Raw genomic sequence first — 15,058 nt, 5'->3', positions numbered from 1 at the left:
TCAATTCTCTTATTATGCTTTTGTCGCATTTTGCTTATAGCTCTGCATGTGCAGCCTTCGGCTTTTTCCATCAGGGAACCAAAAATAGCCTGATTATTTATTTTTTGTGCTAGCTGAAGGTGAATTTCGTATAATTCACCGTTTAATGTCTGTTGTTTTGTATATAGTGATTTAATTTTGTGTTTCATCCAGGCATTTTTAGCGGCCTGTTGGAAAATTTACTGCTTTTGAACTGTTTTTGATCTTTAAATTTATGTATTTTGGCATAAGACGCCATCTGGAAATGCTTGACATGGCGACATTAAATTCTTCATTTGTGTAGCCATAGTTGCTTTATAATTCTTGAGGGTATTATTGTCCTGTCGTTGTAACCACAAAAATGCATGATTTTTTTTCGCCAGATGTGTTTCGCTTTATTGAGGTAAAGCATCATCAGTTGTCTTATGAAGTCCCATGGCCCAGATGAGGCGAACTACAAATTCTTAAATATTTTTCCACGATATTGAGCATTTACATTTGTCACATGTAAAGGAAACTCTACTGAAGTCAAGGAATAATGTGATTATAAAGAAAAACTATTATCTGTAATGTAAGTATTATTAGTCTCTTTGTTCTTTTTGGTATCAGCGTGAAATAAAAAGCACGAGACTCTCTTGTTCAGATAGGACGCCATTGTGCACAATCTGCATAATAAGGTGTGCACATGAGCTTCAATATATGCCTAAAGTATTACTGTTGTTAATTTTAACTGTAACCTGCACCACATATCTCATTTGCTTGTCCCATAATTTCTAAAAGAATTTCAGATGCTGCACTGGCAGCAGGCTGAATATCACTGGTCGGTGACAATCGGCCGCCATTAAGTGACAATTTCAAATAACCATAATTATTATCCCATTCTTTCCACAGGCGACGCTGGAGATCGGCGATTTTATTTCTTTCATTCGTGATCTATAGGAAACTGACATTTACAAAGTACTTAACAATATATACCGACGATTTAAGTTATGTGCAATAGGACACAGACTTGGCCTGCACTAAGATGTAATTAAATCACATATAGGTCCTTATGTATTGAAAATGGTAAAATACTTTTTTGTGTGTGTATATAGCCTATAATGATTAACTGTTTTTGAGCATGGATTCGTCTAGGTAATTTCAATAATTATACAGAAACCCACGCCACATTTTTGTGTCAGTAAAATCAAAGATATTTTTTTTCTTTTTTTAGGGGAGGGGGAAGCCATGATGAGTGGACATAAGTATATAGCAGTGTGAAGGAATTTGAGTTAGAGGAGAAGGTGAGGAGGGAGAAGTCAAATGAAACTGTGAGGGGGGGGGGTTGGGAGAGTGGGAGGGCATGAAGGATGGAAAAGGTGAATGTTATTCCGACGAGATAGTAGAGACTGGTAGGAGGTTTGGCTTTGTCGCCTCGTTGCGTTTGATGCCTTTCCAGATCGGATCTTTATCTAGCTCTTTAGCAATAACGGTCACCGTCGAAGTAATAAAGTTTTCGAAACCTACCTTTTGACTGTATAACACACTTATATTGGTGTGACAATATTCTGTTGAAGAACCAGACGGAGTAGTACCAAGTGAGCAAGATAATGCATCTGGGACAATATTTTCAACATCGGGAATGTAGATGACCATAAAGCGAAATTCTTGTAAATACATAACCCAGCGACGTAAACACTCATGGGAAAGTATTGCTGACATAAGAAATTGCAATGCTCTGTGATGAGTATAAATTTTGGACCATTTGCCACATAAGAAGTGACGGAATTTGGAAAATCCCCACACGACTGCTAAACATTCAAGTTCTGTTATAGCAGTGTTACGTTTAGCTCGAGACAAAATGTGGCTAGCGAAAGCAATGCTTTTCTGAACAACAATGCTGTCTTCTTCGATCTCTTGAAACAGGTAGACACCAATGGCCGTTTTAGACCTGCCAGTGGCCGAACAGAAGTCATGTGAAAGATCAGGCTGAGGAAGTAGAGGAGCATTCAATAGAGTTGTTTTAAATTGACAAATTCTTGTTGAGCTTGGTCGTCCCAGACCCAGTTGGAGTTTTTGCCGCTAAGTTTGGCACAAATGAAGAGTATCGAGAGCCGTGTAGTACACAAAACGGCGGAAAAAATTTACCAAACTGAGAAACCTTCTGACTTGACGTTTGGAAGTGAGTGTGGTGACGTCACGGATAGCTTGCAACTTATCCAGGTCAGGTTCAATGCCAGAAAAAGGTATGACATGACCTAAAAACTTGATATTAGATTTGTTGAATTATGATCTGCCCAGGTTGACTGTAACACCATGCCCAGAAAAGACTTGTAACAAAGAATTCAAGGTATCATTGTGCCCATCCTAGGTCTTTTCGGATATGAGAATATCATCGACGTAAGTGGTAAACTTGCTTTTCAAAAGATCCGGTAAAAGAGCATTTAAAACTCTAATGAATGCTCCAGACGAAATATTTACAGAACTGACAGCATATGCCAAAACAGAGAAAGTCTGTATATTTGCGGCTATTAGGGTCTATTTAATGTGCCAGAAACTGGATTTTAAATCAAGAGACGAGAAAAATGTGACGCCATCAAATCTCTGAAGAAGAGCTGCCAAGTTAAAAATAAAGACAAATAAACCAATACCGAATACAGTAGTAAAGGTAAGGAGTACCATGCATACTATCCTGTTGTTGCACTAAAGTTTGACATGTCCTGTTGGACTGATGACTCGTGGTAAGGCAGAAATTCATTTCAAGCTACAATTTTAGAACAATTACTGATATAAAGTCTGGTCTCGGAAACTGACCAGCTGGGAGAGCGGTATGCTGACCACATCCACATTCAGCGACGCCTATGACGTGAGGGTGACACGGCGGCCAGTCAGTACCGTTAGGCCTTCGTAGCCTGTTCGAGAGGAGTTTGGTGTTGTTGCAGATATAAAGACAATGTAATGGTATCGAGTTTAACTTTCACTTTTCCGCAACAACCAATATTAGCATGGTGCATTTGTGAAAGTAATTGCTTTTAAAGTTTGTAGTTGTAAGAGTATATGTTTGTGTACTGTGTCTAAGTGTGTTCAGACGTGTCACAGCAGCAAAATCAAGTTATGGGCACAGTGGATAAAATTATGGATGCGAAATCAAATACAGATTTTGTTCAGCATGATAACGTGCAGGACATGAATAGATTTGTTGATGATAGTACAGCCACTGCCTCAGCAGGTGAGATGCTCGGGGCAGCTAGCAGTAGTTTTCAGGTGGAAAACCTGACACCAACAAATATGTTGGATGTAGAGGATGTCAGACAGTTAACAGAAAATGTTTTGACACTGAACAGGCCAGTGGAGAGAATTTTGTCACCTGTGTGCTCTCCACTGGCTGATCCATTTGCGACTTTACTACTCAAATTGGAAGAACATGATAAGGATTGTGATCGGTTACAAGCAGGGAGAGATAGGCAATTGTTGGAAAGAGATGAAAAGTTAAAACGAGGATTAGAAGAACGTGATCGATTACAAGCTGAGAGGGATAGGAAACTGTTATCACAGTTAGCTGAGCAAGAACAAAATAATGAAAAAAAGCTATCAGATTATTTTGACAAAATTTCCTCATAGGTAAGTGAATTAATGAATTCCTATCAGGGGCTGCCTGAACTAGTCAGCAACTTAGCTTTTGAGGTATAGGCTAAACAGGAAGCACAAACGACTTTGAAGGAGGAGGAAGATTCAATCACCACTCACATGAAGCAGCTAGAAGTTTCACAGCGAGAGCATTGAAAATAATTTCGCCGGTTACAAGCAGGGAGAGATAGAGATTTGTTGGAAAGAGATGAAAAGTTAAAACGAGAATTAGAAGAATGTGATCGATTACAAGCTGAGAGGGATAGGAAACTGTTATCACAGTTAGCTGAGCGAGAACAAACTAATGAAAAAATGCTATCAGATTATCTTGACAAAATTTCCTCATAGGTAACTGAATTAAAGAATTCCTATCAGGGGCTGCCTGAACTAGTCAGCAACTTAGCTTTTGAGGTATAGGCTAAACAGGAAGCACAAACGACTTTGAAGGAGGAGGAAGATTCAGTCACCACTCACATGAAGCAACTAGAAGTTTCACAGCGAGAGCATTGAAAATGATTTAGCCGGTTACAAGCAGTGAGAGATAGAGAATTGTTGGAAAGAGATGAAAAGTTAAAACGAGAATTAGAAGAACGTGATCGATTACAAGCTGAGAGGGATAGGAAACTGTTATCACAGTTAGATGAGCGAGAACAAACTAATGGAAAAAAGGCTATCAGATTATTTTGACAAAATTTCCTCATAGGTAACTGAATTAAAGAATTCCTATCAGGGGCTGCCTGAACTAGTCAGCAACTTAGCTTTTGAGGTATAGGCTAAACAGGAAGCACCAACGACTTTGAAGGAGGAGGTAGATCCAATCACGACTCACATGAAGCAACTAGAAGTTTCACAGCGAGAGCATTGAAAATAATTTAGCCGATCAGGCTGACAAAATCGAGAAAGAATTCCAGGAAAGAAAGAACAAACAATGGTACAACAGGTAGACGAAAAACCAAACACTGCGATACAGCGTGTGACTGGGGGCGTTGACCTTGCTAACAATCGAGTAACAGAAACTCTGCAAACAGCTGAGCATAAGTTACGTGCAGAGCTGCCACACTGGCAGCGCGAAGTGACAGAGCGTACTGCGAACTTAGAGTGTGAGGCCCTCAGCTGTCAAAACATTAGAGAAAGTATCACACCTACTCGTAAAGTGTATGGTAACACACCGAGTATGGTTACTAATTATGATCAACCATACGATAATGGCCGGAACAGCCACAGTCCTAATAGTGTACCAAATATGCTACCTAACATGCCAGGGGCGGTGATGCTGACACCAAACCTGATGGTAGAAGAAAGCCTACTTAAACGCAGGCAATTCCAAATTTTTTACAACAAAAAGAAATCGCCTCATCCAGTCATTTTCATTAAAAGTTTTAGGAATATCTTGCCCAGTATGTGGACAGAAAGGCAAAAAGTTCAGTTTATTGTATCTCATATACAGGGAGATGCTTGACTTTGAGCAAATGAGGCAATGGATAGGTGTCCCATTACTGAGCAATTTGAAAAGACTTTCTTAGGCAAGTATTGGTCACCGAATATTCAGGAGAGATTAAGAAATGAAGTCTATTGTCCAGAAATGTATAATCCCAGACACGGTAGTCTAAGGAAATATTTTGAGAAATACATTAGTAAGACAAGGTATCGTGATGAGCCAATGGCTAGTAAAGACGTGATCCAGCTGCTAAGGTTTCGGCTGCACGGACATATCAAAGATAAGTTAATTGATTTTGTCGAGGAAGATTTAGACAAATTCCTATCAGTATTAGACAAGATTGATTTGGCACTAGAGGAGATGAAGGCAGGAAAAAGTGATACAAATCACTCATCTTCTCCTCAGAAAAATGGCAATAGAAATAACAAACAAGGCCACAATAATAACAATGTTAAAAGTTATGATCAGACAACCAGTAATTGAAGGCAAGCGAATGGCGATGGTTATCCGCAACTGAATAGAAAAGAAAGTGGGATGACAGACCCAACAAGGGATACCAAAGCATTTCGAAGTGATGAAATAGCAACAGTAACAATCGAAACCAGTGGCAGAGTAATTTCTCGCCACAGTGGAATCAAAACACAGGTCCCTCACTGGGACCGAAATGTAAACAAAGAAATGAAAATCATGGAGGAAACGTAAATCCGCAACATTGTCCAGCACAGCAATCCAATGTTAGGATATTGGAGGTGTCAGATGGCAACCGTTCAGGCCCCTCCCAGACAACAAACTACACTCATGCTCATAAATTAAGGATACTGCTCACACATGGTGAAACAACGCTCTGGTGGGTGGTTTGCAGCTTTAAATCACCTCGGGGTATGACCACGCGGTGCATTTTACGTGCGGTCGTCGAACGGTGGCACCAGCAGCAGTCCACATATGCAGAGGTGTGTTGGTGCACGTCAGAGTACGGTGCAGCGAGTAAGTATGCACATGTTTTCAGACGCGCTAATGGTGACTGTGTGTTGAAAATGCCTCGAAGAACACATATTGATGACGTTAGGAGGGATAGAATACTAGGGCGAGTGGAGGCTGGACAAACACAGCAGGTCGTAGCACGGGCCCTCTTTGTGCCACAGAGTGTGATCTCAAGATTATGGCAACGATTCCAGCAGACAGGAAACGTGTCCAAGCGCTACAGTACGGGACAGCCACAGTGTACAACACCACAAGAAGACTGATATCTCACCATCAGTGCTCACAGATGGCCACGGAGTATTTCAGGTAGCCTTGTTTGGGACCTTACCGCACCACTGGAACAGTGTCTCCAGACACACAGTCTACAGACGACTGAAGAGACGTGGTTTATTCGCCCGGAGACTTGCAAGGTGCATTCCACTGACTCCTGGTCACAGGAGAGTCAGTAAAAACTGGTGTCAAGAACACAGTACATGATCATTGGAACAGTGGTCCCAGGTTACGTTCACGGACGAGACCAAGTATAGTCTGAACAGTGATTCTCGCCGGGTTATCATCTGGCGTGCACCAGGAACCAGACACTAATCCCTTAATGCCCTTGAAAGGACCTGTATGGAGGTCGTGGTTTGATGGTGTCGGGTGGGATTATGACTGGTGCACGTACACCCCCGCATGTCTTTGACAGAGGAATTGTAACAGATCGAGTGTATCGGGACATAAGTTTGCACCAGTATGTCCACCTTTTCAGGGGTGAAGTGGGTCCCACCTTCCTCCTGATGGATGATAACGCACGGCCCCACCAAGCAGCCATCGTGGAGGAGCACCTTGAAACAGAAGATAACAGGCGAACGGAGTGGCCTGCCTGTTCTCCAGACCTAAACCACATCGAGCACGTCTGGGATGCTCTCGGTCGACGTATCGGTGCACGTCTTCAAAGCATGAGTGTAGTTACGACCACAATAAGCTCCCTATTGTTGATCGGCGGTCGATGTGGGGCACACCAAAACAGACTCGAGAAACCGTTGACGTGCTGCGACATAATGATGATATCGCAATGCAGGATGAATTATTAAACGAACGCAGCAAGTGCAAAAGCAGCAATTGACTAGTAGTGTTCTGAGTTTGGAACTGTATAAGGCATAATGTAAGACAAGTAAAATACCGACGTATCCAGTACAAAACTGTCGGGTGTCTGGAGCTATTGGGGCACAGGCACAAATAGTTAAATTCAGGTTGCCCTGAAATTAAGGGAAGGAGCGATGAAATGAACTTTTCTAGTATTAAAGGGTTTGTCAATAGCTTGTATTCTGGGTTGCAATTTCCTGAGGAGCAGAAAAGCAAATATTGATCTTTCCACCAGGGAAATTAGTTTAGCGTATGGTGGAAGGAGAATTGCGCTGAATATGGTCAGACTGAAAGAAGTTCATGGTAAGTATTGCCAGAGTATTCAAATCAAATGCCGCAGGTTAAGATTTTACAAGTTACCTGTGATTCAAAGGGGAAAGAATACTATTATCCTGAAACGGGAATAGAGAACACAATGGAAATACAGGAAATGGTTTACAACGAATTTAAGGAATCGAATTATTTGAACAGTAGCCACCAACATGAGCTTACTCGTTTGCTGTCAAATAATTTAAATGTTTGCTCGGAGAAACCTGGAGTAATAAAGGGTTACGAATACAACATAGAGATGTTGCCCCACGAAACCTTCTTTCACGCCACGTATTCTGTGGCGTGGTCAAAGAAAGAGGCGCTTACGAAAGAAATAAGGAAAATGTTGCAGTGGGGAATTATAGAGCCGTCGTAATCACTGTAAAGCAGTCCACTCGTTGCAGTTGCGAAGTCTGGACGGAAAATGCGTTTCGTACTAGATGCTAGAGACAGAAACAAGATCATTGTGCCAGTGCGTACTAGACCAGAAAACTTAAAGGGTCAAATTCAAAAGTTTTACGGTGTGAAATGTCTTACATCCATTGGTATGAAATCGTCATATTGGCAGAGACCATTAACGGTGGTAGAAGCTGTGAATTTAAGGTACTACCGTTTGGTTTAAATGTGAGTGCAGGTGTATTCATTACAGCCCTAGAAACAATCCTAGGACCTGAGCTTTTAGACAGAATAACACTCAATGTTGATGACTTATTAGTAGCGACTTCCACATGGGAAGAGCCCATAGAGTTGCTAGAGAAGGTTTTGCAAAAATTTGCAGACGCTGGGGTAACAGCCAATCTTGAAAAATCCACGTTTTGAAGGGAAAGAATTAAATTCTTAGGGCATATTATATCTCCCCTGGGAATTATTCCAAACCCGAAGAAGATACAGGCTATAGAGGAATTTCCTCGTCCCCATACTAAGCAGCAGCTTAAGGCTTTTCTTGGCCTTGCGTCTTTCTTTCGCCATTTCGTGCCAAACTAGTTATTTAACAATGTCGCATTGTTAAACTTATTGCGCAAAAATAGACGGTGGATCTGGTCAGACGAGTGCCAATAAGCATTTGAGAGCATCAAACACCCTTTACTGAATTCAAACGTATTGTACCATCCTAACATGAATAATGACTTCTGTCTTGCGATGGATGCTTCTGCATATGGGGTGGGCGCAAGTTTGTTCCAAGTGGAGGAAATACAGGGAAGGAAGGAAATTAGGGTCATAGGCTATGCAAGCAGAGTTTTAACTAGCTGCAAACTCTTTTATTCAGTCACAGAACAGGAAGTATTAGCAGTGGTATGGGCTATGCAGAAATTCCATACTACATTCATGGGAAACAAGTGAAGGTGTTTTGTGATCACCAAGCCTTAAGCTTCTCGTTGACGTGTAAGCTACTACATGCCCGATTAGCGATGTGGGCACTTGCATTCCATATATTAATATACATTTCAAGTTATGTATATTAATGGAAAGGACAATGTAGTGGCAGATGCAATATCCAGGCTACCTCAGGGTTTGCCTGAATTTACCGAGCTGATAGAGCAAGCATCTGAGTTTAAGGTATTACTGGTCAAAGATGCAGTACACAGAAATCAATTCCTGAGAATGTGTAAAAATATGGCACATATCCAAGACTCAGAGTTATTGCGGGGAAGCATTATACAGTCCTTGCATCAGAATTCAGACCCTGAGCTAATTCAAAAATATAAGATAGAGAATGACATTCTATTCTATAATAAGGGTAGTAATTCCAACAGCTGGTGTGTTTGTACACCTCAACAATGTGTAGAGAGCCTTGTGTGGCAACCGGCCGCGGTGGCCGAGCAGTTCTGGGCGCTTCAGTCCGAAACTGCACGACTGCTACGGTGCAGGTTCGAATCCTGCCTTGGGCATGGGTATGTGTGATGTCCTTAGGTTAGTTAGGTTTAAGTAGTTCTAAGTTCTACGGGACTGATGACCTCAGATGTTAAGTCCGTAGTGCTCAGAGCCATTTGAACCATTTGAACCTTGTGTGGCACACTCATTTTTTATGGGGCTACACAGGCATAGAAAGATGTAAGGATATTATTGATAAATACTGTTATTGCTCCAGCATGAAACATAAAATCTTAAGAACTTGTACTACTTGTCAAAAGGCAAAACATGCCAACAGATCCACTAAAAATGTGCTTCACCCGATTTTATCCATGGGACCACATCATTTGGTATCTGTGGATGTAGCAGGACCCTATCCCACAGCACGTGGTGGGGTCAACTATCTATTTGCAGTTTGTGATACATTCTCCAAATATTTGAAATTATATCCATTAAAGACATCCACAGCGAGACCCATGACCCAGAAAATCTTGAATGACTACATTCCCAATGTAGGCAAGACATGAGCAAGTATATCTGATAACGCTAAATACTTCACAGGGCATACATGAAAAGCTTTTTTAGCTGATCATGGTATAAAGCACATTACAGTAGCCATATACCATCTGGAAACAAGTCCTGTGGAACGGGCGTTTTGTGAACTCAATAGATTTATCAGAACATATGCATCAAAACGACACACCAAGTGGGTGGAATTGGTACCTCTATTCGAAAATATTCATAATAACCTGCCACATTTGGCTACTGGTTATACACTAAATGAAATAATGTTTGATAAAATATAAAAGAATGAATGGATAAATCGTTTATCTGGGTTGCCAAGGGCATCTCAGTGTTGAGAGGTAGTAGTTGGTGAGATGGCAAACAATCTTACAAAATGTGAAGAAGGAAGAAAGAAAAAAATATGACCAAAATATAAAAAAGATAGGTCTGTATAAAACTGGAGACTTCGTTGTAGTGAAAAATCACCCCAAGCCATCGCTATTGAAAAAGACAAACAAGAAATGGCAGATGTTATACATTGGGCCATACAAAATCATTGACATACCATGTAACTGTAGCTTTCTCTTGTCTAACATAGACAGAGGCAAGATTAAAGAACTATACCCTTATAAACACATCACACTGTATACAAAATGATTCATAATGACAATGTGAATATAAGATTTTCTTTCAGTTTTTGATGTATTTTCATGTGTGTAGTAGTACAGAAGTGTTTTGCATGGTATATGTTTCTGTGTTTAGGATATAGGAAGTGTTATCCATGTGAGTGTAATTGACAAAAGAACAATATTACTTGCTTTTCAAAGATGCATAGGAAAGATATTAGTTACTCAACAGTGTAACAAAGGAACACAAGTTCCTGAAATTGAAGTAGAATAGAGAATATAAAGTAATATTTATTTTGAATGAGAACATTTGATTTAATTCCATACTGTAAGGTAAAGTCGGGACTATTATTTCATTGGAAGGTTCAGCTTGTGAAAGATTTAGTAGAGATTTAAGTGTAATTTTCCTAAATGTAGAAACTCATTTATTTGATAATATATCAACTACTAGAGTATAAAGAAAGATGACCATGAATATAACCCATATTGAAGGGAAACACCACGGATCATCAGAAAAAGCAGATTTAGGTGAAACAATTTTAGAATCAATCGAGCAGGGATATGTCATGTAATTTTACCACATGACTTTGCTAGATGTTTGATTCTATAGCTAAACTTAGATTTGTAACACAGGAACATGTACGGCAGTCCTGAGGAAATATAAAAATATAGGGAGTTTGTTGAGTATAATATGGTAAAGCCATTATTATTGTAAAGTCAGGCCAGTGTATGAGTACAAGTCCTGATGATCTATTGGACAGACAAACGTGACATGGGATGCAGGAATGTATGCAGTGAACTGTGTAATTCACAAATTGTTACACCTGCCTCCAAACAAAAGACAGATAATGTAAATGACAGAATGTGTGATTGACTTGTTCTGTGGAGAAAATTTGTGTAGTCACAAAGACAATACAAACTGTGACTTGAACTATATGGAAGTGTGTAATTCACAATCTGTGGTATGAGAAAGTGTTAAGTGAACGATCGCCGTACCTTGAACAGACTTTGGGAGACGTCCTTAATGAGCAGATGTTGTTAAGTGCACACAGTTCAACGAGTATGGAAAAACTATAATTTCAATCTCGTGTTAACTGTGCGAATTATGTATTAGGAATAGACAGCGTTTCAATATTCCAACGTGAAGCAGACACTTGGTCGGCGAGTGACGTGCTGCACACGGAGTAATGTTTATAGAACAGTGAATAGTCATCGTTCTAAGACACAGGGAAGTGTAGAGCGTTTGACGACTTTAGGACGCTTATACATCGTGGAACATTAAGAACATCACAAAAGTGAAAAAAGCAACCATGTTTGCAGGTCTGTGTGATTACCGGAATTACGCACGTGGGGTGTAATAAACAGTTACAGAGCTGGCCCTGAACTATACAATAGCAGGGACTAATAATGTATGCATTTTTTCCCATACCGAATTCTCATCTGTGTGTTAAACAAATAATACTGCATAATCGAACTTGTTTCATGGTCACTCCGTGGCGTTACGAGCGACGCCGGTGCAGCCTTGGCGGACAGTAGCGCAGTTAAACGTCAACACGGGGTGCGTTGCCTGCCTTCACGCCGACACTACGTAAGTTTCCGCCAGGCGTATCCATGATGACGCAGCATCGACTACACGAAGCCGTACCTCCAACGTCCCGTGAACATCCGATGGCCGACAACGACGCCTACCAACTGGCGACACCGTCGACCAACGGCATCGTCATACAACTGTCAAATTATCTAATCGATCAAATGTAAACTTTGCAAATCAAGAATGCAATACCTGATAACATTTGAAACATTGATAACAGATAGAGATGAAGGATAGCCTGTTTCGCTCTGCCCAGGTTTTCTGTGGTTTCCCTTAGGGCCCTCATTCGAATGGAGAGCAATAATAAGTAGATGTTAACAGCTTCAGTTAATACTAGACTATCTCTGGTCAAATAAAATATATTACTTAAGTATATGTACCAATGATGTTGAAATTTTGTAACCTTGTTGATCGATGTAAAGTGTATTGATATGAACTCGAAGTATCAGACAGTCACAGAAATCTGTGACAGGAATTATGTTAAATATTGTGATACAAAGTCAAAACTTTTGTGAAAGAGCTTCATGTGACATAATGTGGAATGTCATGCCCGGACATTACAGCATGTGACCAGGGCATTCCAGGGGCCCTCATGATGTTCCATGGCCCAGATTAGGCAAACTATAAATTCTTAATTATTTTTCCATGATAATGAGCAATTATACAAGCGTTCAATGAAAAGTAATGCCTCCAGCTTCGTTAATTGAGTTTGGATAGGAATATTTTTAGAAGTCAAACGCATGACTAATCCTTAGAATGTGACATCTAATTACCAGTATTCACTTTTCCACATTTCTGCCAACAATGAACAAGTTTTCTGAAGCCGTCACAGAAAAAGTCGACATTGTTTCCCCAACAACAGGCTCACAGTTCTCTCAACATCTTCATCAGAAGCATAATGCTGTCCCACGATTGAATGGAGAAGCACGTAACCTTCATTCTCGTAACGCAAGAGGAATTCCTCCAAATTTCAAGTTTGTGCATTTTCATTTCAGGAGTCAGCATCCAGTGTATCCATCAGTGCACACATTTTCTGATAGCCAAGCAAAGCAATAGTGTGACCCACACGTTCTTGTGAAATGCCGATTGTGCTTGCAATTTCTCTCTGAGTGATACAACGAACGTCCTCAATCAATCTGTCAACAGATTGATTCGTGAAACTTGGTGATTGCTGTCACAGGACGTCCAATGCTTTGTATGTCAAACAAGTCAGATGGCCTCGCCTCAACATCTTTAAACTTACTCGCACAACGACGCACAACGCAGTCACCATAAAATGCTTTCATTCTCTGATGAATCTCCTTTGGGCTGACACCTTCTGCTGTCAAGAATTCAATGACTGTACGTTGCTTAAATCGCATTGACCGACTGTCTGCACAGGGTTCCATACTTTACATTGAAACAACACAGCCATTCAATGTAAGGCTTCCCGCCAACAGGAACTGTAGAGAAGAGGCTACGGAACAAGCCAGTACTTGCCGCATTCCAATCCTGCCAATTGTTGAACAGTTAAGAAGGTGGAGGCATTACTTTTCTGTCAACCCTCGTATTTGTCATGTGTAAAAGAATAATACGATTATAAAGAAAAACTATTACCTGTAATATAAGTATTATTATTATCTTTAGTTCTTTTTGGTATCGGCGTGAAACAAAAAGCGCCAGACTCTCTCTTGCTTGGTCTTGTTCGGACAGGACGCCATTGGGCACAATCTACATAATAAGGTGTGTACATGTTTTATTATTTCAGCAGTGAGTTCCAATATATGTCTAAAGTACTGTTGTTGTTAATTTTAACTGTAACCTGCACCACATATACCCTTTTTTCTTGCCCCATCATTTTTAAAAGAATTTCAGACGCCTCGACGGCAGCAAGCTGAACATCGCTGGACGGCGACAACTGTCCGCCACTAAGCGGCAATTTCAAATTACCGCAATTATTATCCCATTCATTCCACAGGAGACGCTGGAGATCGGCGATATTATTTCTTTCATTCATGATCTATAGGAAACTGACATTTACAAAGTACTTAACGATATATTCCGACGATTTAAGTTATGTGCAATAGGACACAGTCTTGGCCTGCACTAAGATGTAATTAAATCACATATAGGTCCTTATGTATTGAAAATGGTAAAATACTTTTTTGTGTGTGTATATAGCCTATAATGATTAACTGTTTTTGAGCATGGATTCGTCTAGGTAATTTCAATAATTATGTAGAATCCCACGCTACATTTTTGTGTCAGTAAAATCGAAGATATTTTATTCTTTTTTTAGGGAAGGAGGAAGCCATGATGAGTGGACATAAGTATATAGCAGTGTGAAGGAATTTGAGTTAGATGAAAAGGTGAGGAGGGAGAAGTCAAATGAAACTGTGAGGGGGGGGGGGGGGGGGGGTTGGGAGAGTGGGAGGGCATGAAGGTTGGATAAGGCTATTTTATTTTTCATATAATTTCATCAATTATTCTGTATAGAGTTTCCAATGTTTATCTGGACAGTGAGCAACTGTTTACAGAAAACCCACAACTGACATTATCTTAAATGCAACCTCAAACCACACACAGAACCACAAACAAGCAAGAATCAGATGCATGTTAAACAGCCTGGACAGGGTCCACCTAAACACTTCTAATTACCAGAAAGAGTTAGCCATTATGAAACAAACAGAATTAAAAGTGGACACAAAAAGGCAATGGTAGACAAACTAAAAAAAAGTCAAGAGACAAATAATGAAAAATTAATCAAACCACACTTAGTTGTACAACTTTCACTACAACAAAACAATGGCATACAATGACCTATCACGACAAATTCACTCATAGAATAGGTAACACATCCAAAAAACAAGGCATAAAGTTGCTTACAAAACAAACCATTTCCTACAAAAGCACATCCCAAAATGAAATCAAAACCAGACAGTTAGCAACGATGTTGTATCTATCCGCTCTGTTGCAGAGATTGTGAGAAGATATACATTAGAATGGCTGGCAAGACATTCAACAAGAGAT

Source organism: Schistocerca americana, chromosome X (genome assembly GCF_021461395.2).
Source record: "Schistocerca americana isolate TAMUIC-IGC-003095 chromosome X, iqSchAmer2.1, whole genome shotgun sequence".
NCBI classification, from domain to species: domain Eukaryota; kingdom Metazoa; phylum Arthropoda; class Insecta; order Orthoptera; family Acrididae; genus Schistocerca; species Schistocerca americana.
Note: the sequence above shows the minus strand (reverse complement) of the source record.